Below are 22,991 nucleotides of genomic sequence, written 5' to 3'. Positions count from 1 at the left end.
GACAATTTTCTAATGATGACAAACTTCATCTGAATGCCAATTTTGGTTTTTTCAATGAAATCATAATACTGTGTCCCTTTATCTGATTACTTTCCTTTCTGCATTATCACTGCCCTCTGAAAAGTGTATCTCTATTTTCTTTGCATTATACACACAAAGGTCATCCAAATTCAGTCTTCTCTGATGAACCTGCTTTGGGCGCTCAGCGAATGTGCTAAATTTGTTCATGAAAAATGGTACAGTCACGTGAAGAACTGACAATTTATAATCGTTTTAAATCTTGGCAGCATTATCTTCCCAAGTATCAACTTCTGAGCGGTCCTTCCATAAGCTAGGGTACTTCCCGACTTGCTTCTATCCCATTGCGAACAATGGACTTTGTCAATGGAACTGATGCACGACAATACTGAGAACTACAGTGCATTCAGAAAGTATTCAGACCCCTTCACTTTTTCCACATTTTGCTACGTTACAGCCTTATTTTTAAATGGATTCATTTCATTTTTTTAATCATCAATCTACACACAATACCCCATAATAAAAAAGTGAAAACAGGTGTTTAGAAATTTTTGGAAAATAATTAAAAAGAAATAACTGAAATATCACATTTACATAACTATTCAGACCCTTTGCTATGACGTTCAAAATTGAGCTTAGGCTCATCCTGTTTTCATTGATTATTCTTGAGATGTTTCTACAACTTGATTGGAGTCCGTCAGTGGTAAATTAAATTGATTGGGCATGATTTGGAAAGGCACACATCTGTCTATATAAGGTCCCACAGCTGACATGTCAGAGCAAAAACAAAGCCATGAAGATGATGGAATTGTCCGTAGACCTCCGAGACAGGATTGTGTCGAGACACAGATCTGGGGAAGAGTATAAAACAATTTCTACAGCATTGTGGGTCCCGAAGAGCACAGTGGCCTCTGTCATTCTTAAATGGAATAACTTTGGAACCACCAGGACTCTTCATAGAGCTGGCCGCCCGGCCAAACTGAGCAATCGGGGGAGAAGGGCCTTGGTCAGGGAGGTGACCAAGAACCCGAGGTCACTCTAACAGAGCTCCAGAGTTCCTCTGTTAAGATGGGAGAACTTTCCAGAAGGAACTATATCTGCAGCACTCCACCAATCAGGCCTTTATGGTGGAGTGGCCAGATGGAAGCCACTCCTCAGTAAAAGGAACATGACAGCCCACTTGGTTTGCCAAAAGGCACCTAAAGGACTCTCAGACCATGAGAAACAAGATTCTCTGGTCTGATGAAATCAAGATTGAACTCATTGGCCTGAATGCCAAGCGGCACCACTCATCACCTGGCCAATACCATACCTACGGTGAAGCATGGTGGTGGGGATGTTTTTCAGCGGTAGGAACTGGGAGACTAGTCAGGATAGAGGGAAAGATGAACGGAGCAAAGTACAGAGAGATCCTTGATGAAAACCTGCTCCAGAACATTCTGGACCTTAGACTGGGGCGGAGGTTCACCTTTCAACAGGACAACGACCCTAAGCACACAGCCAAGACAACGCAGGAGTGGCTTTGTGACAAGTCTGTGAATGTCCTTGAGTGGCCCAGCCAGAGCCTGGACTTGACCCCGATCGAACATCTCTGGAGGGACCTGAAAATAGCTGTGCATCGACGCTCCCCATCCAACCTGACAGAGCTTGAGAGGTTCTGCAGAGAAGAATGGGAGAAATGACCCAAATACAGGTGTGCCAAGCTTGTAGTGTCATACCCAAGAAGACCTGAGGCTGTAATCGCTGCCAAAGGTGCCTCAACAAAGTACTGAGTAAAGGGTCTGAATACTTATGTAAATGTGATATTTCAGTTATTTCTTTTTAATTACTTTGCAAAAATTTCTAAACCTGTTTTCGCTTTTTTATTATGGGGTATTGTGTGTAGACTGATGAAAAAAAATGAATTTAATCCATTTTAAAATAAGGCTGCAATGTAGCAAAATGTGGAAAAAGTGAAGGGGCCTGAATACTTTCTGACTGCACTGTATATTCTGCACTCTGTATCTTCCCCTTTGGTCTACCTATTGTACTTGAGTTCAACATGATTGTATTTATGTACAATATTATCTGATCTGTTTGGATAGCATGCAAAACAAAGCTTTTTACTGTACGTTGGTACACGTGACAATAATAATAAACCTAAACCTAAATGGTGCATTATAGCAGGCATAACCTGAAGGCAGTAATCTGTAAAAATAAGAGTACCATTAGCTTAAGATCATAAATAGTGAATAAGTTGTGACTAATGGAAGGTTTAAAGAGTTTTTTAACATATTTCCTCCCCCCCCTTAATTACAGACACTCGGAATATGTTTATTTAAAAAATGCTTGCTCAAAACTAAGCTCAAAACACCTGTCAAACAAATGCTATTTCCCCCCATTTAAACAATGCAATTTTTCTTTGCGCAATTGCTGTTTTGTCCCACTTCTCAGAATGAACAGAAACCAATTACATTCAATCCATAACAGACCATTGCAAGGTTAAAGGCTAGTCAGCTGTGCCAGTCCTTGTATGAGAGGCTGGGGTTGGAAGTGCTGGTCGATCTGTACTATCCTTGCATATTAGATCAGCCTCTGTCTGTGTGTGTCTCTCTCTCTCCACTCTTTTTCTCTGTAAACCTAAACCTAACAGTTCTGTAGATCCATATGAAATATTTTCAAGGTTCAATTCATGTAATTAGATACTCTGCTTTAGAGGCCATGACCTAAAAATTGTAAAGCATCATAAGAACTCCTCGAATGTCAGTCTTGGCAGCGCAGGCCGTATTGATTTTGGTCAGTATTCACAAATGCGCTGGCACATCCCTGCAGATGCTGATGTCAGCTTAAACCTCAGATAATTGGCATATATTGTATTCATTTGGATACTAACCTTAAGCAGTTTTTCACATCTTAGCCTCTGCCCCTTCTCCAGAGATGTAGCCATTGTCTGTCAAAACATTGCTGCAAAAACAAAGTAACTTTTGAATTGTCCATGCAGCACATTAGAAGTATGGTAATTAAATTTGTTTGAAACCGAGTAGCTGCAGGTGCTGGTTGAAAAAAAGACACAAAACTGCCGGAATAACTCAGCGGATCAGGCAGCATCCCCGGAGAATATGGATAGGTGAAGTTTTGGGTCGGGACTTTTCTTCAGTCACAAATCTGTATTGTGTGTTTCAGGAGTAAGGATGTTTCAAAAGGCCTCCTAATCAATTGAAAACTTGATGGTGGGTGGGTGAAATAATGCAATGTAGGATATCTAATTTCTGAACTAGATTGTCCAGCATCCTCTCATCATCATCTATATACTAAAACTCTTGTCTGTTTGTTTAAGGAGGGGGGGGGGGGGGGGGGGGAAAGAGTGCTGCACCAATGCAGGAGAGGTTTGGGCCCAACGAGTCCACTTGGTCTAGTTATTGCTAAATTGGAGCATTGGGTGCAGTTCTGGTTGGGCCATTACTGGAAGGAGGGCGGCACGGAGTGCGGCAAGGTGGCACAGCGGTAGAGTTGTTGCCTTACAGCGCCAGATCGGGATTTGATCCTGACTATGGTTGCTGTCTGTATGTAGTTTGTATGTTCTCCCTGTGACGGCGAGGTTTTTATTCGGGTGCTCAGGTTTCCTCCCACATCCCAAAGACGTGCAGGTTTGTAGGTTAATTGGCTTCTGTAAATTGCCCCTAGTGCTCAGGATAAAACTAGTGTAGGGTTCGGCGTGGATCTGGTGGGCTGAAGGACCTGTTTCCACGCTGTACCTCTAAACTAAACTAAACTAAGCCACGGAGAGCAGATAAATAGGGCCAGTACTCATAAATACGGAAAGAAAGTTTGAGAATGTGGCATTGGACCCTGTAGGTTGCAACCGATGGAACAGAAGGTGTTGTTTCTTGTGCTCGTGTCGGGCCTCGCTGTGACAGTAAAGGAGGTCACCAGGTCAGGGTGCAACGTTGAGTTAAGGAAAGGAAAGGTGAGGGGCGGACAAAATCTGACAAGTGGGTACTGGTGAGGGGTTTTGGATTGGCAGATGGGTGGAATAATTGACAATGGAGACAAAAGAGTTTCAGATAAGGCGAGAAGAGGAATGAAATATAAAGCCAGAGGAAGGGATGTAGAGGGAAGGGGACAGTGGGGAGGCAGAGATACAAAAAGGAAAAAGCAGGACTTGGGAAAGGGTGATAAATGTACGAAGAAGGGGAATGAAGCGGGGTGGCTCCTTGTTGGAGAAAAGAATGAAGCAATTACAAGCTCTCCACATTTGGATTCAAGTTTTGTCTCTTAGCTTTGAGCAACTTTTGTAAATATCTGCCCAATTAGGGCAGTACACAGTGGAGCATCTGGTAGAGCTGCTGCCTCACAGCACCAGAGATCCAGGTTCAGTGTTTAGTTTGCACATTCTCCCTGTGGCCGCGTGGGTTTCCTCCGGGTGCTCCGGTTTCCTCCCGCATTCCAAAGACGTGCGGGTTTGTAGTTTTATTGACCTCTGTGAGAATTGTCCCCCAGTGTGTAGGCAGTGGGTGAGAAAGTGGGAAACTGGTGTGAATGGGTGATCAATGGTCAATGTGGACTCGATGGGCCAAAGGGCCTGTTTGCATGCTGTACCTCTAAACTAAATTAGACAGCATCTATTTAAACTAGACAGTGTGATATTTAGAAATAAAGAACTGCAGATGGTAGTTAATACACAAAAGGACACAAAGTGCTGCAGTAACTCAGTGGGTCAGGCAGCATCCCTGGAGAACATGGATAGGTAATGTTCTGGGTCAAGACCATTCCTCAGACGTCTGATATTTCTGATTTGTCTGAAGAAGGGTCCCAACCCTAATGTCACCCATCCTTTTCCTCCAGAGATGCTGCCCGACCCGCTTACTTACTCCAGCACTGTCTATCTTCTGAAATGTATTTGTTGAATTATCCCTCTGGATAACTTAATCAGCACCCCATATTATTTTGTGTGGGAAGGAACTGCAGATGCTGGTTTAAACCAAAGATAGACACAAAAAGCTGGTGTAACTCAGCGGGTCAGACAGCATCTCTTGAGTTCCAGGCTCAGCACCAGGCCCAATATTATTTTGCTTTCCTTGCCAACGCTAATCTTTACAGTATTTCCAGTACCTCGGCTTGTTTAAACAATTGCATCTCTGCTGCTAATTATGCTCACCCCCTCCTCCAGCCACTGAATGCTCACTTGTGAGGAGGTCATGTCACTGTTGAACATCTAACACTATCTCCCCTAATAACTTAAACATTCCCTTGCTTGTTTATACGTACTTGCATGTGTTTTCTACGGGAATAAGATTTGCTTTGAAGTTGATTTTCGTCCAGTTTTGGCTTCTCATCTGCCACTGTCTGTCTCGGTCTGAACCACACCTAGTACTGCACACACTCTCAAGTTTCTACTTTGTGTTTGCGTCTCATTGCTGTTTTCATTAAGATTATAGCCACTGTACAGTTTTTAAACAGAGGAATTTGCTTAGAAATCCGAGTCCATTCTTTGAGCTGGGAATGGTGCGGTACAGTGGCACAGCAATAGTTTCTACTTCACAGCACCGGAGACCCAGGTACGATCCTGACTACAGGTGTTGGTACGTTCTCCCTGTGACTGTGTGGGTTTTCTCTGGGTGCTCTGGTTTCCACCCACACTCCCAAAGATGTACAGGTTGCACTATCTTGCATTATACTGTATGTTATTCCCTTTATCCTGTATCTGTACACTTTGGACGGCTCGATTGTAATCATGTATAGTTCTTCCGCTGACTGGATAGCACGCAACAAAAAGCTTTTCACTGTACCTAGGTACACGTGACAATAAACTAAACTAAACTATGGTTTCTAGGTTAATTGGCTTCTGTAAATTGTCCCTAATGTGTAGGATGGTGCTAGTGTACAGAATGATCACTGTCCAGCACGGATTTGATGGGGCTGTTTCCATGCTGTATCTCTAAAGTCTATAATCTGTTTACTATTTACTTCACCTGTAAATGATTTAATTTATCATATTGATATTGCTTATTGGTTCAATTAAATTGCCTCTTTCATTCCTATTCTCCTTCTGTGTTTTACTTTAAATCTGCCTTCATAGCTTCTGAGTACCAGCTATTATCAAACAACTGAATGAGGCATAAGGAAATACAAATGCTGGTTTACAAAAAAAAGAACCCGATTTAGTTTAGTTCAGAGATCTAGCGTGGAAACAGGTCCTTCAGCCCACTGAGTCCGTGCCGACCAGCGATCACTCTGTACACTAGTTCCATCCTACACACCAGGGACAATTTACAGAAGCCAATTAATCGACAAACTAACATTTCTTTGGGATGTGGGAGAAAACCCACACAGTCACAGGGGGAACGTTCAAACTCCGTAGAGACAGCACCCATAGTCGGGATTGAACCTGGTTCCCTCGTGGTGTACGGCAGCAACTGTACTGCTGTGCCACTGTGCCGCAGATGATTGTATGAAAGTAGTTGTTCCTGAAGCTGGTGATTTCCAGCATTCAGTTCTTGTGCCTAAGCTTGGTTCAAACCTATTCTGTTATATCCGGTAGTTTAATTTAAAGATACAGCATGGAAACAGGTCTTTCGGCCTACCGGGTCCACACCGACAATTGATCACCTGTTCCACGAGTTCTATGTTATTCTATTTTCTCATCCACTTCCTATACACTGGGGGCAATTAACCTGTAAACCCACACGTCTTTAGTAGTAAATAGATGAGGTTGAGATTTAGGATTTTTCATCACATTTTAACTTCCAATGCATTCCAAACCAATCAATCTAGGTAGTCAATATTGCTCCACGGACCACAATCCACCAGCATCGTTGGGATCTGATCATTGGGAAACAGTGCATGATATCTATTTCCACCACCATACTGACATCTAGGAGGAATTTGATTGAATTATAGCTGGCAAATTTAGTATTAAAGTGACATTTCTTATGGAAACAATATGCTGTCAGTGATTGTTTTAATTGAATAAAGTTGATTACATTTGGAGCAACTAATGCAATAGGTGGTAAAATAATTTATTCAAGGAGACACAGTAAACCGCAGATGGTGGAATCGTTAGCAAGACACAAAGTGCTGGAGAAACTCAGCGGGTCAGGCAGCATTTGTGGAAGGAATAGACAGACGATGTTTCGGATTGGGACCCTTCTACAGACTTCATCATTTACTTACATTTATTTTGGAGACCATTTAAAACAATGTTTCTCCCCTTAGCACAATGATTTGCAACTTTTATTGAATTGTATTTTAGCTCTTGACGCATCATTTACCTGGTGCCACCTGTCAATGGTATCTGCGATTCTCTCCTCTGGGAGAAGTCCTTTGCCTTCACGGGGAGTGACCCTTCTCTCTGCACTTTAGAAACAGGGTTTTAATTTGATAAATCAAAATTGTATTTTTAAGGACAGGATGCAGTTTGGACTCCGCTAAAGTGCTTTGTGAGACAGCATTAATTTAAATAAATCAACCAGAAGCATAATATTACCATGAATGTAAAAGCTAATACCTTTGGGAAGTATATTCATTGATGCTTGCATGGGAGAGAGAGGTGCAGGGGGAGGGGGTGGGTGTGGGGGAGAGGTGGGAGTTTTCAGAAGCAATAATTGTAGGGTTGTGCATTATTAATGAAAACAAGCTACATAGATTGGAACTAATGGAATAGTCAAGTGTGGTCTAGATAAGAGTTCCTCCACCACTTAGTTTTTTGTTCAAGACCTCCGGTTTTTTGTGTCTTCTAAGTGGGAAAATATTTGCCGAAACAAGGAACTGCAGATGCTGGTTTATAAAAAAAGACAGAGTGCTGGAGTAACTCAATGGGTCAGGCAGCATCTCTGGATAATGGAGACGGCACGGTGGCACAGCAGTAGAGTTGCTGCCTTACAGCACTTGAGACCTGGTTTGATTCTGACTACGTGTGCTGTCTGTACAGAGTTTGTATGTTCGTCTTGTGACTGCGTGGGTTTCCTCCAAGTGCTCCGGTTTCTTCCCACATTCTAAAAACATGCATGTTCGTAGGTTAATTAGCTTCTATAAATTGCCCCCAAGAGTGTAGGATGCAAAACTGGGATAACATAGAACTAGTAGAATTAACATAGATCGTTGGTTGGCATTGACTCGGTGGGCCAAAGGGCCTGTTTCCATGCTATTTCTTTAAACTAAACTAAACTCTATCCCACTGAGTTACTCCAGCAGTTAGTGTTTCTTTTTAGGAAAATATTTGGCTTGAATTAGATACAGGGAAATGGTGAACTCTGTTATTGCTATGTTAACTGCCAAAGGCAATGGTGTTGTATTGTAGTCAGTAGAGCAATCTTAACTCACTGGTGCAGTTGGGTTGGATTGTAATAGAAGTAATTCTTTAATGAACAATTCTGAATCTAAACCTAATCATAATGTCTAATGTGAACCTAATAATAACACAGTGGCTGAGGCAGCACCTCTGGAGGATGTGGTAAGTTGATGTTTTAGATTGAAAATGGGTCCTGACATGAACGTCACCTGTCCATGTACCTTCAGAGATGCTGCCTGACCCGCTGAGTCACTCTAGCACTTTGTGGTTTTTTGTAAACCAAGAACAGCAATTCTTTGTGTCAGCTCAATGGTAATAGGCCAGGTTGAATAGGCTGGTGCATTTCTAGCAATGCTTTTGGGTATAAAAGAATGGGAGCATGTTTATCTTTGCAAAAAATGTTTATTTTCTTGACAGTCCCACACCTTAAATCTTCCTCATTCCCTCACAATTGGCACAGAGGCACCATTGGTAAACCTGCTGCTTTACAGCACCAGAGACCTGGGTTTGATTCTGACCTCAGGCGCTGACTGTGTGGAGTTTGCACGTTCTCCCTGTGACCTTGTAGGTTTCCTATGTGTACTTCGGCTTCCTTCCACATCCCAAAGACGTGCAGCTTTGTAGGTTAATTGGTCTCTGTAATTGCGCTTAGCATGCAGGGATTGGATGAGAAAGAGGGATCGCATAGAACTAGTGTAAACGGGTGATCAATGGTTGCTGTGGTCTTGGTGGGATGAAGGACCTGTTTCCATATTGTACCTTTCAATCAATTGAATCAATCCTCTCCCCTTCTCCCTAACTTTAGACTTTAGAGAAACAGCGTGGAAACCAGGCCTTTGGCCCACTGAGTCCACGCCGACCAGCGATCCACGTACACTAACACTATCCTACATACTAGGGACAATTTATAAATTTACCGAAGCCAATGAACCTGCAAACCTGTACATCTTTGGAGTGTGGGAGGAAACTGGATCTCACGTGGTCATAGGGAGAAAGTATAACCCCTGTACGGACAGCACCCATAGTCTGGATCAAACCCCAGTCTCTGGCGCGGTAAGGCAGCAATTCTACTGCTGCGCCACTGTGCCACCCCAACCTCACCTCCTCCCCAGCCGGCGTTCGACCCCTAACAATTCTCTGCCTCCCTCCCTCCCTCCCTCGCTCTTCCTGTCAGCTGTGGTTTTGTGTTACAGACATTCATCATCCCGCCAACCTCTCAATCTTTAGGGCTGCAGCCAAGAAATGTGCCCAAGGAGAGAAATCTGGTCCTGCTGTTAACTTTGGCACGATCGGAGGAAAATCCATCCTTCCAGGTTGCCTTCTTGTAAAGCGGCCTCTCGTCCTGCGGAGAACAGAGTTGAAATGTTTTAGGTGATGCGTCTGGCATTTTCAGGAATGATTCAATTTTCATGACATGCATTACTCACTATTTTTTTTCCAATTAACACCTCTATAAAGACTTTGGATGCTGCTATCTACCAGTAAAGGATATTTCTTTACGAAGAGACTTTTAGTTGTACAAGACATTGGTGAGGCCACGTTTGGAGTATTGTGTTCAATTTTGGTCACCCTGCTAGGTGTAGGAAGTATGTTGTTAAGCTGCAAAGCGTGCTGAGAAGATTTACGTGGATATTGCCAGGACTTGAGGGCCTGAGATATAGGGAGAGTTCGGACAGGCTAGGACTCTATTCCTCAGAGCAGAGGAGCATGAAGGGTGATCTTATGGAGCTGTATAAGATCACAAGGGGATGGATAGGGTAAATGCATGGAGTTTCTTACCCAGAGTAGGGAAATCAAGATCTAGATGACGTAAGTTTAAGGTGAGAGGGAAAGATTTAATAGGAACCTGAGGGGCAACTATTTCACTTAGAGGATGGTGGGTATAGGGAACGAGCTGCTAGAGGAGGTAGTTGATGCAGGTTCTATAACAATATCTAAAATACATTTGGACAGGTGCATGGAAAGGAAAGGTTAAGAGGGATATGGGCCAAACGCAAGTTGGTGGAACTATCGTAGATGGGGCATCTTGGTCAGTGTGGGCAAGTTGCGCCGATGGGCCTGTTTCCGTGCTGTATGACTCTATGACTATGCCACGGTTTATTTTCTGTGGGGTCTGATGTAGAGGAATACGTACAAGGAGGAGAACGTCTCCATGGGTCCAGACAATACACACGAGACACTGGTGGATGATAATGTGCTGACCAGTGTCAAAGTTTAATTATATTGTTGGCAAGAGTAGAAAGATGTTTGAGTGGATTTGAGAGGGGAAAAACTGACAATGGATCTGTGATTTCAAGATGAAAATATAACTTGGAGATAGGAAGAGTTAGATTTTAGACTTTAGAGATACAGCGCGGAATCAGGCCCTTTGGCCCACCGAGTCTGTGCCGACCAGCGATCACCCCGTACGTTCGCACTTTCCTATACTCTAGGGACAATTTACAACTTTACTGAAGCCAATTAACCTACAAACCTTACGTCTTTAGAGTGTGGGAAGGAACCGGAGCACCCTGAGAAAACCCAACAATGGGCCTACCAGGCACTGCCCTGCCTGAGGCCATTTGTGGCCCTGATTAGTCCTGGCCTTGCCTCCAGCTCTTCACCCCACCGCCTACTTTGAGTCTGAAGAAGGGTCCCAACCCGAAACATCACCCCTCCTTTTTCTCCTGAGATGTTGCCTGACCCGTTGAGTAACACCAGCACTTTGTGTCTATCTTTGGTATAAACCACCATACGCAGTTCCTTGTTTCTCCTATTTCTTCACTCTTGTACTTGCTCATTGTGCCTATGTATAGTAAGATTTTTACTGAACTGTAAATAAGGAAGAAAATTAATTTCACTGTATCTAGGTACACGTGAGAATAAAGTAGCATTGAACCATTGCCAATCTAGTTCACATGGCCTGTTCACATAAATAGAATTAAGATTGTCTTTCCATCACATTTGTGGCTTGTGCAACCCAATCACTGAGTGCCTTTAGTTACATATCAATTTAATGGCCCTGTTCAGAATGTTTTTCTTGTGGTTTATATTACTCATGAGAAGGTGATCAAAAGTGGACATGATGTTCTAACCAAGGCCTTTATACAAAGACAGTGTTTCTAGTTATGTAGTTATGTTGTTAAATATACACCCTGCCAATGCTTCATAACATTATATTTGCTTTCCCAATGGCCCTGTGATAATGATAGTAACCCTTCAAATGTACATACATCACTGCGGCCAGCTCACAGCACCAAGTAGCTGAGAGCACTTTACCTTGCTTGTATCTTTGTGACGTCTCTGAAACTGAGAACAGCGGAAACAATTCAAGGATGTTCCTGAAATCTCCTTGAGAAAGCATCCACACCAATGAAGGGCGGCACAGTGTCGTAGCAGTAGAGCTACTGCCTTACAGCGCCAGAGACACGGGTTCGATCCTCCCACACTCTAAAGACCTATGGGTTTGTAGGTTGATTGGCCTCAGTAAAATTGTAAATTGTCCCTAGTGTGTAGGATAATGCCAGTGTCCGGAGTAATCGCTGGTCGGCGCGGACTCGTTGAGCAAATGGCCTTTTAAAGTCTAAACTCACGAGAATCCTGTATGGCACCAACACTCAGAACTTTGGTGTTGTTATTGAGAACCTGGGATCTTTGGTTAGGAGCGCACAGAAGCCCATCAAAGAAAGTAGAATGGGAGGTCTGTTTTCTAAATTGCCTGCTCCCCAAGCGAAACACATCCTTGACAGTCTGTGAGGCCCCAATTACCACAGCAAAACACACAGATGTGGAATCCAGTCAGCCCTTAGCTCCAGTTCAGAAGATGAGCACTTAATAGGTTTTGTAATCCTCTCATCAAGATCATCTGAAAAGAATGGACATAGAATATAGAAAGTAGAATAGTTCAGCACATGAACAGGCCCTTCGGCCCACAATGTCTGTGCCGAACATGTTGCCAAAACCAACTTTTATCTGCCTGCACATTTAGTGTAGCGTAGTTTAGAGATACAGCATGAAAACAGGCCTTTGGGCCCACCGGGTCCATGCTGACCACTGATCCCTACACATCCAAGGGACAATTTACAATTTCTACGAAGCAAATTAACCTATAAACCTGTACGTCTTTAGAGTGTGGGAGGAAACCCGAGCACCCGAGAAAAACCCACGCGGTCACGGGGAGAACATACAAACTCCATATAGACAGCACTCTTATTCAGGATCGAGCCTGGGACTCTGGCTCTGTAAAGCACCAACTCTACCACCGCGCCACTGTGCCACACAATTCATATCCCTCAATTCCCTGCTTTCCAAAAGTCTCAAATACCACTATTGTATTTGCCTCAACCACCAACCCCGGCAGCAAGTTCCAGGCACTCACCACCCTCTGTGTAGATCTCACAGGTACTACCATAAGTAGATGCCTTCAATCTGCAGAAATACAGTCAGCTCCTCATGCAGCCCAAAACCTTCTGCGAGACCAGAATATATCTGTTTTACTTAGTAGATGATTGTGTGCTATGTTGTCCAAGTGTCTTTGAAAATATAGTTGCACATCAATAATCGAATTGATCAATCTGGGAAACATGCCTACTAAACTGAAGATTTGGTGGGACAAGACGCTCTTTTCTAGAACATTTCTGATTATCTCACTTTCCTAAAAAATTGTTGCACAATGACCCCTAAGAATCTAGAAACCTGCTGCTATTGAAATTATGTAACCAAGACTGCAATTTCTAGTTTCTGATTCATTGCTCTTTTGAGTTGGTAACTGTAATTGTGAACATAGTACATAGAACACTACAGCACAAGAACAGGTTCATTGGCCCACAATGTGTGTGCTGAAATGATGCCAAGTTAAATTAATCTCATCTGCCTGAATGAGATTCCTATCCCTCCATTCCTTAAGTGCAGTTTACAAAGAATGGAATCCATTTCTTTACCCGACCCAAACCCATCTATCGATGTTCTCCAGAGATGCTGCCTGACCCGCTGAATGCCCATTTCTTTTAATACTCTTGTCAGTTTGCGTCAGATGGGATGACCCAATCTTACAACCTTACCAAGCCAATTAGCCTACAAACCTGTACGTATTTGGAGTGTGCGAGGAAACCAGAGATCCCAGAGAAAACCCATGGGCAGGTCATGGGGAGTACGTGCAAATTCTGTACAGACAGCACCCATGCTCAGGATTGAACCAGGGTCTCTAGCTCTGTAAGACAGCAGCTCTACTGCTGCGCCACTGTGTTGCCAGATGTTTGAAATAAGGAATAGTACAGCACAAGAACAGGCCCTTTGGCCCACAATGTCTGTGCTGAAATGATGCCAAGTGACTTCATCAACACTTCACTGCCTTGGAAAAGCAACCGACAAAATCAAAGAGTTGTCCTTCTCTGGTCACTCCTCCTTCTACCCGCTCCCATCAAGCAGAAGCTTGAAAGTGCGCACCACCAGACACAGGAGCAGCTTCTTCTCTCTGTACTCAAGCTTCTGAACAGTCCTTCTAAAAGCCAGGGTACTGTCTGATTGACCTCTACCTCATTGTGGACATTGGACTTTGTTTATAAAACTGGTGCGCTAAAATGCTGAGAACTATTTGCAGCATTCTGTATATTTCCCTTTGCTCTACCTATTGTACTTGAGTTTGACTTGATTGTCTTTATGTGTAGTATTATCTGATCTGATCAGAGAGCATGCAAAACAAAGCTTTTCACTGTACACATGACAAGAGTAAGCCTACACCTAATCCCATTGACGGTTTCAGAATTTACAGTGTATGACCCTGAAAGCTTGCCTCTGGTTTCTATCCCCACCCAAACACTGACTCCCCCTAACCACCGTTAATAGTTTATCCTTTCTCTCCAGTTGCTTCCCTTTAATGAATTGAAAAATCAAATTACTTACTAACCAAAGTTTGCCTTGGCCTACGTGATCTCCCGGTTGCCAAACATTTTAACTTCCCCTCCCATTCCCATACTGACCTTTCTGTCCTGGGATTCCTCCACTGTCAGAGTGAGGTCACACACCAATTGGAGGAACATCACCTCATATTTTGCTTGGGCAGCTTACAACCCAGTGGTATGAACATTGATTTCTCTAATTTAAAGTAATGTCTGCATTCCCTCTCTTCCCCCACTCCCCCACCCTAGACTTCCTACTAGTTCCACTCTTCGCATCATTGTATCCCTTCATTATCATATCTTCCCCAGCCAATAATGGGCCATTATGGGCTCTGCAGTTCCTTGGTCATCTATTGCCAGCCCTGATTTGTTCCAGCCTTTTCCTACCTCCAGTTCCCCCTCCTCTATGTTCAGTCTGAAGAAAGGTTCCGGCCCAAAACGTCACCCATCCATTATCTCCGGAGAAGCTGCCTGACCCGCTGAGTTATTCCAGCACTTTGTGTCTATTTTTGGTATAAACCAGCATATGCAGTTCCTCCCTATACTTAATTTAGTTGAAATATCATTCTGATAAATCTCTGTTGCGCTCCAAGGGCAATATACTGTGCTCTAGGTAGCTAGCTCAGAACAATTTGTAGTACAGCATTGGTTTCACCCAAACTTTGTTAACACACAGCATAAATAACATCCATATAGTCAACTTCCCAAGATATAAAATGCCAATATTTCATTAATGTCTAAAAATATATATATTTTGTACCTGTTTGTGACATTTTAATGCTGTGCAAGAATCCTGGATTATCTTTGGATCTCCATTGCTTCTCATGTTCATAAGTCATAGGATCAGAATTAGGCCATTTGGCCCATCAAGCCCATTCTGTCATTCAATTATGGTTGGTCTATCTTTCCCTCTCAACCCCATTCGCCAGCCTTCTCCCCATAACCTTCTGGGTTTTTTTTTAACTCAGGAAGCTCTCTGTTCTGTCATTTTCACATCATCTAGGATAGGGTGCCCTCACTTATGGCTACATTGAAATCCATCTGTCTGACTTTTATATGTTTTGGTTAAACCATTATTTTTGTTGTAAATTTGTTGTCATCTAAGCAGCACAATGGTGCAGTGGGTAGAGCCGCTGCCTCATAGTGCCAGAGACCTGGGTTTGGGTGCTGTCTGTGCATAGTTTGTACATTCTCCGTGTGACCGCAAGGGTTTTCTCCGGGTGCTCCGGTTTCCTCCCACCTTCCAAAGATGTATAGGTTTGTTGGTTAATTGGCCTCTGTAAATTGTAGTGTAGGATAGAACTAGTTTACGGGTGATCGATGGTTGGTGTGGACACGATGGGCTGAAGGGCCTGCTTCCATCCTATATCGCCTAGCTAAGCTTAGAATGCTGGTCCTTCTGTTACTAGCACTTGGATGTGTGGCTTTCTGTTGCATCAAAATCATTTATAAAGTAACCCTATTACAGATCCTTGCAGGACTCCATCAGGAGCAACCTGTCACTTTGAGTACCTGCACTATACCCTAAAGCTGTCCCTGGCCATTCAGCTAATTTCATAGCTAAGTCAATAATTTCTAGTATAAAAGAAAATGCTGGAAGCATTCATCTGTACCATCCTATCACCAATTAGAGAGTGGTCCTGAGCTACCATCTACCTGATTGGAGACCCTCGGATTATCTTTAATCAGACTTTACAGAACTTTATCTTGCACTAAAAGTTATTCAATTTTTTCCTGTACCTCTACACTGTGGACGGCTTGATTGTAATCACGTATAGTCTTTCTGCTGACTGAATAGCATGCACCAAAAAAGCTTTTCACTGTTCCTGGGTACATGTGACAATAAACTGACCTGAACTAAACTAAATTAAACTAAATTAAACTAAACAAACTGACTGAATAACATGCAACAAAAAAAAAAAGCTTTTCACTGTACCTCTGTATACTTGACAATGAATTAAACTAAACTAAACCAGGTCAGGCAGCATCTGTGGAGAGAGAAACAGAGTTAACATTTCAGATCTTCCTTCTGTTTCACAAACTATTATGTTCTGTAGTTTACCCACACCACCTTCTCTGCCATAAATAAATATATTATTTATATTTTGTATTTCCTTCCAGAGAGTTTAAAAAGAAATAAAGCCTAACCTGTTCTAGGCTCTCAAACATTGAATAAAGTGGAATGATACTGAATAATGGGTGAAGATAGACATGATAATTCAATTCACAAGTTCCTTGAATGCCCAAGCATAGATGGATCTAACCAGAGCAATTATTAATAAGTCATAGGAGCAGAATTAGACCATTTGACCCGTCAAGTCTATTCAATCATGGTTGATCTATCTTCCCCTCTTAACCCCATTCTCCTGCCTTCTCCCCATATTCCCTGACACCTATACTAATCAAGAATCTATCTATCTCTGCCTTAAAAATATCCATTGACACAGCCGTCTGTGGCTTTGAATTCCACAGATTCACCACCCTCTGACTAAAGAAATTCCTCCTCTTCTTCCTAAAGGAACGTACTTTTATTCTGAGGCTGTGACCTCTGGTTCTATTCTCTCCCACTGGTGGAAAAATCCTCTCCACATTCACTCTAACCAGGCCTATTAATAGGAACAAAGGGAAAAGGATAATTTATTTGTGAAAGTCAAAGGTCGGGGCATAGTTAGAGTACTATTATAGCTTCAGGCACCCGGTACAGGAAGAACATTAGAACATGAGAGGCACATGGAGTACCTAATGTGTTGGATGGTTCTATAGTTTTAGTTGAGTTTAATATTGTCATGTGTACTGAGGTACAGTTAAAAGCTATTGTTTGCGTGCTCTCCACTCAAAGAAAAGACTGAAGAAGGGTTCCAACCCGAATTGTCACCTCCTCTTTTTCTCCAGAGATGCTGCTCAGCCCGCTGAGTTACCCCAGTATTTTATGGCTCTCTTCAGTGTAAACCAGCATCTGCAGTTCCTTCCTACACAAAGAAAAGACTTTACATGCATATAATCATGCTGTCCACAGTGCACAGATAAAGGAAAAAATGTACAACATTTAGTCCAAGATATAACAATGAAGTCCGATACAGTTTGATTACAATTAGTTCAAAGGTCTCCAATGAGTCACAAGGAACTGCAGTTGCTGGTTTACAAAAAAAGGCACAAAGTGCTGGAGTAACTCAGCATCTCTGGAGAACATGGATAGGAGAGGTTCCGACCTCATCTCTCTTCCAGCTTTCAGGATCAAACCCGAGTCTCTGGCGCTGTATGGCAGCAACTCTACCGCTGCTCCACTGGCCCATCCTCTCTGAAAAATACAAGACAAACACTTGATTCTTGGTAATCATTCTGAGGGGCTGTGTGTGAAAGAGAATGATTTGAAAAATCAGTTGTGATGTGTCAAAAGATTCAAGAGAGTTTGATTGCCATATGCACTGACAACAGAACTATGAAATTCTTAATGTAATAAAAAGCAACTGCAGATTTTGGTTTATAACAAAGACAGAAAATAAATGCTGGAGTAATTCAACGTGTCGGGCAGCATCTCTAGGAGAATATGGATAGGTGATATTTTGATTTTGGTCCCCTCTTGAGATTGATTGTATAAGGGACAGTGGAGGATAATTCTTACTTGCAGCAGCTTAACAGGCCCATAAATGCACTGCACATTGATAATATATATGTAACAATCTAAAATTCAATAAATTAACAACCGTGATACGAGTACAAAAAATCGAACTCCAAAGACACATTTCGTAGAAGTTCATAGTTCCTGAGGCCATCTATCACTTGTCAGGCTTTGTCCTGCTTCTCCTCTATTCCAGCTTTCTCCCCCCACCACAACCAGTCTGAACAAGGGCCCCAACCTGAGATGTCACCTATCATATCATATCATATCATATACATACAGCCGGAAACAGGCCTTTTCGGCCCTCCAAGTCCGTGCCGCCCAGCGATCCCCGTACATTAACACTATCCTACACCCACTAGGGACAATTTTTACATTTACCCAGCCAATTAACCTACATACCTATCCATTCCTTCCAGAGCTGCAGCCTCACCCGTTGAGTTACTTCAGCACTTTGTTGAGATTAGTGTTCTCCAGTGTTGCAGGTCCTGATGGCTATTGGGAAGAAGCTGTTCTTGAACCTGCTGGTCACAGTTTTCAGCCTCCTGTACCTTCTTCCCATGGTAGGAGTCAAATGAGAGCGTGGCCAGGGTGGTGTAAGGCTTTGATGATATTGGCTGCCTTTGTGAATTAAGTGTGCAAGTGCGATTATTGGACCCAGAACAAGCTGAGTTTAGTTTATTATTGTCACATGCAGTGAGGTGCAGTGACAAGCATTTTTGTTGTGTGCTATCCAGGCAGCAAAAAGACTATACATGATTGCAATCAATCAGTTCACAGTGTACAGATACAGCATAAAGGCAATAGCGTTTAATGCAAGATGAAGTCCAGTAAAGTCCGATTAAATATAGTCTGAGGGTCTTCAATGAGGTCAAGACCCAACTCCAGTTGGTGAAAGGATGGTTCAGTTGCCTGATAACAGCTGGGAAGAAACTGTCCGTGAATCTGGAGGTGTGTGTTTTCACACCTTGACACGTTTTGCCTGATATGAGATGGGAGAAGAGGGACTGGCGGGGTGAGACTCATCCTTGATTATGTTTTTGGCCTTGCCGAGGCAGTGTGAGGTGTAAATGGAGTCAATGGATGGGAGGTGTGTGTAATAGTCTGGGCTGTGTCCACAATTCTCTGCAATTTCTTGTTGTCTTGATGGAGCTGTTCCCAAACCATGCTGATGTACCCTGATAAAATGCTTTCTACGGCGCATCTGTAGATATTAGTGAGAGTTGTTGGGGACATTCTGAACCTCCTAAGCCTTCTAAGGACGTGGAGGCGTTGATGTGCTTTCTTGACCGTTGCTATAATATGCCTGGTCCAGGAGAGGTTGCTGGTGATATTCATTCCTAGGAACTTGAAGCTTTCAACCATCTCTACTTCGGTGCTGTATTGCAAACCAGAGTAAAACACAGGAATAGTCCTTTGGCCCACAATGTCCATGTCGACCATGATACCAAGTAAAACTGATCTCTACTGCCAGCATATGATCCATACCCTTCCATTCTCTGCATATCCATGTGCCTATCCAACAACCTCTGAAACGCCACTATTATATCTGCCTCCACCACCACCCCGACACCACGTTCCAGGCACACACCTCAATAATGAGTTGACAAGAAGTGTTTCATTATTGCTTCGTGCTTTATTTTTGTATCTGATGAATGCAAATATTTCATACATCTGGAAGCGGCTTCTGCACACAGAAAATGTCATCTGTGCGCCCTTTGCCTGTGCTTTTCCACTGAAGAGCATGATTTCTGAATTTAGTTTAGTTTAGTTTAAAACAAAGAGGCAGATTATTATCTCAATGGTGTCAGATTAGGTAAAGGAGAAGTGCAACGAGACCTGGGTGTCCTTTTACACCAGTCACTGAAAGTAAGCGTGCAAGTACAGCAGGCAGTGAAGAAAGCTAATGGCATGTTGGCCTACATAATGAGAGGATTTGAGTATAGAGCAAAGAGGTCCTTCTGCAGTTGTATAGGGTCCTGGTGAGACCACATCTGGATTATTGAGTGCAGTTTTGGTCTCCTAATTTGAGGAATATAGTCCTTGCTATTGAGGCAGTGCAGCGTAGGTTCTCGAGGTTGATCACTGGGATGGCGGGACTGTCATATGAGGAAAGATTGGAAAGACTGGGCTTGTATTCACTGGAGTTTAGAACGATGAGAGGGGATCTTATAGAGACGTATAAAATCATAAAAGGACTGGACAAGCTAGATGCAGGAAAAATGTTCCCAATGTTGGGGAAGTCCAGAACCAGGGGCCACAGTTTAAGAATAAAGGGGAGGCCATTTAAAACTGAGGTGAGAAGAGATTTTTTCACCCTGAGAGTTGTGAATTTGTGGAATTCTCTGCCACAGAAGGCAGTGGAGGCCAATTCACTGGATTAATTTAAAAACGAGTTAGATAGAGCTCTAGGGGCAAGTGGAATCAAGGGATATGGGGAGAAGGCAGGCTGATTGTGGATGATCAGCCATGATCACAATGAATGGCGGTGCTGGCTCGAAGGGCCTAATGGCCTCCTGCTGCATCTATTTTCTATGTTTCTATGTTTCTAATGTACAAACTCCGTTTTCGACAGCCCCCGTAGTCAGGATCGAACCCAGATCTCTTGTGTTGTAAGGTAGCATCTCTACCGCTGCACCACCTTGCTACCTCTTATTTCCGGTGTTTACCCAGGCTGTATGCAAAGATAGAGGAGCAAGATTCATCAAGAACCAAGATGTATGAAAGTTCACAATCATCACTTGTGTAGAAACCCTGACTATTTGCAAAAGTGTAATATATAAATATAGATTGACCAGCGATCCCTGTACACTAGCACTATCCTACACACTCGGAACTATTTACAATTTGCAGAAACCAATTGACCTACAAACCTGAAAATGGTTGGCATTGGCCAGAAAGATCTTTATTTGGAATCCACGAAAATGAAAAGAAAAACAAAAAACATAGAATGTAGAACAGTACATGAACTGGAATATTTGTGCCAAACATGATGCCAGGTTAAACTGATCTCATCTGCCTGTACATGATCCATATCCCTCTATCCCTTGCACTTCCATATGCCTATTTAAAAGCCTCTTAAATGCCACTATCGTATCTGCCTCCACCACCACCCCTAGCAGTGTGTACCATGCCACCAGCAGGATCTTGGTTCTTGATGAATCTTGCTCCTCGACCTCTTGTCCCACACATCTCCATTAAACTATCCCCCTCTCACCTTATGGCGATGCCCTCCAGTGTTGGATATTTCTACACTAAGAAAAAGGTTCTGACTGTCTACCCTATCTACTCTACCCTCTCATAATTTGATATACTTTACTTTAGCAAAACAATGCGAAAACAGGCCCTTCAGCCCACTGAGTCTGTGCCGACCAGTGATCACCCCGTATACTAGCACTACCCTGCACCCTAGGAACAATTTACAATGTGAAGAGGAGGCAGGCATGGAGTGTAATGATGCAGGCATGGAGTGTAATGATGCAGGCATGGAGTGTAATGGCGGATGCAGGCAGGGAGTGTAATGGCGGATGCAGGCAGGGAGTGTAATGGCGGATGCAGGCATGGAGTGTAATGGAGGATGCAGGCATGGAGTGTAATGGAGAATGCAGGCATGGAGTGTACTGGAGAATGCAGGCAGGGAGTGTAATGGAGAATGCAGGCATGGAGTGTAATGGAGGTTGCAGGCATGTTGTCGGCAAGGTTTTAGTTTGTCAGTATTATGTCAGGCTGTGTTTGACTAGTCTGTGGTACAGGGTCACCCAATTGGACACAAGTTTAGACAGGACTTTGCAAGATTCACAGGCGTTCAAATTCAATGCAAGTATTTTGTTCTCATTCTATTTTAAAATAGCAACTCTGATACAACTTAATGTCCTCTGAGAAAACACAGCAAGCTGTACTATCTAGGGAGCTATATTCTCTCGCAGAAAAGGCACCAAATATTGGAGTAACTCAGCAGGTCAGGCGGCATCTCTGTATATTCTGTATCTTCCCCTTTGCTCTACCTATTGCGCTTGAGTTCGACAATTGTATTTATGTAGATACAAGGAACTGCAGATGCTAGTTTACAAAGAAAGGCACAGTGTAACTTAGCAGGTCAGGCAGCATGCACAGTGTGAAGAAGGGTCTCGACCCAAAACATCACCTTTCCATTTTCTCCAGAGATGTTGCCTGACCTGCTGAATTATTCCAGCATTTTGTGACTTTCCTTGGTAAGCCACAGTTCCTTGTTTCTACAGTCTGATAAAGAGGTTCTAATATCAATTCCTAACACCAGCATTCATTCATCCACCCCCACCTTTTGATCTGCAGAGATCTCCCCCATCGCTGCTTCTACCAGTTGCACACAGTGGCGCAGCTGGTAGAGTTGCTGCCTTATGCCGTCAGAGACCCGGGTTCGATCCTGACCTCGGGTGCTGTCCGTGTGGAGTTTACACATTCTCCCTGCGACCACATGGGTTTCATCCGGGTGATCCGGTTTCCTCAAACATCCTGAAGACGTGCGGGTTTGTAGGTAAATCAGCCTCTGTAAATTGCCCCTAGTGTTTGGGGAGTGGTTGAGAAAGTGGGATAACATAGGACTAGTGTGAATGGGTGATTGATGAATTTGGTGGGCTGAAGGAGCTGCTTCCATGCTGTACGTCTCAACCAAACTAAACACAGGTATATTCCAATTAATTATCAATAAATGTGCTAAATTCCAAATCCACATTCCACGTTTACCTAATTCCCTTCATTCCAGTTTTGTGCAAGAATCTTTCGACAACCTTTCTTTCGACTTTAGACTGCAGATATATAGCATGGAAACAGGCCCTTCAGCCCACCGAGTCTGTGCTGACCAGCGATCCCCGTACACTAGCACTATCCTACACACTAGGGACAATTTACAATTTTACAGATGCCAATTAACCTTCAAACCTGTACGTCTTTGGAGTGTGGAAGAAAACTGGATCACCCGGGGACAACTCACACGGTCACAGGGAGAACGTACAAGCTCCACACAGACAGCAACCATAGTCAGTATCGAACCCACGTCTCTGGCGCTGTAAGGCAACAACTCTAACGCTGCGCCTCTGTGTTATGTACTTATGTTCATTTCCCCTTTACCTCTCCTGTTGGGGTACACTCCACCCAAACCCTAAGAAACATTACCCAGCAAGTTCAGAGGAATGATGAAGTGCCTAATTGATTTTCTAGTTTCGGGGTCTTG

The 22,991-nt window shown here is 43.2% G+C and overlaps 1 protein-coding gene across 3 annotated transcripts in view; it reads left to right on the top strand.

Moving 5' to 3' along the window:
- Positions 1-22,991, top strand: part of LOC144595543 (fibroblast growth factor 9) — a 61,733-nt gene that overhangs the window by 18,575 nt on the left and 20,167 nt on the right. The gene's annotated exons all lie outside the window — the stretch shown is intronic.

This window comes from Rhinoraja longicauda, chromosome 7 (assembly GCF_053455715.1).
Source record: "Rhinoraja longicauda isolate Sanriku21f chromosome 7, sRhiLon1.1, whole genome shotgun sequence".
Classification (NCBI taxonomy): domain Eukaryota; kingdom Metazoa; phylum Chordata; class Chondrichthyes; order Rajiformes; family Arhynchobatidae; genus Rhinoraja; species Rhinoraja longicauda.
This window is presented reverse-complemented; position numbering and strand designations above follow the sequence as displayed.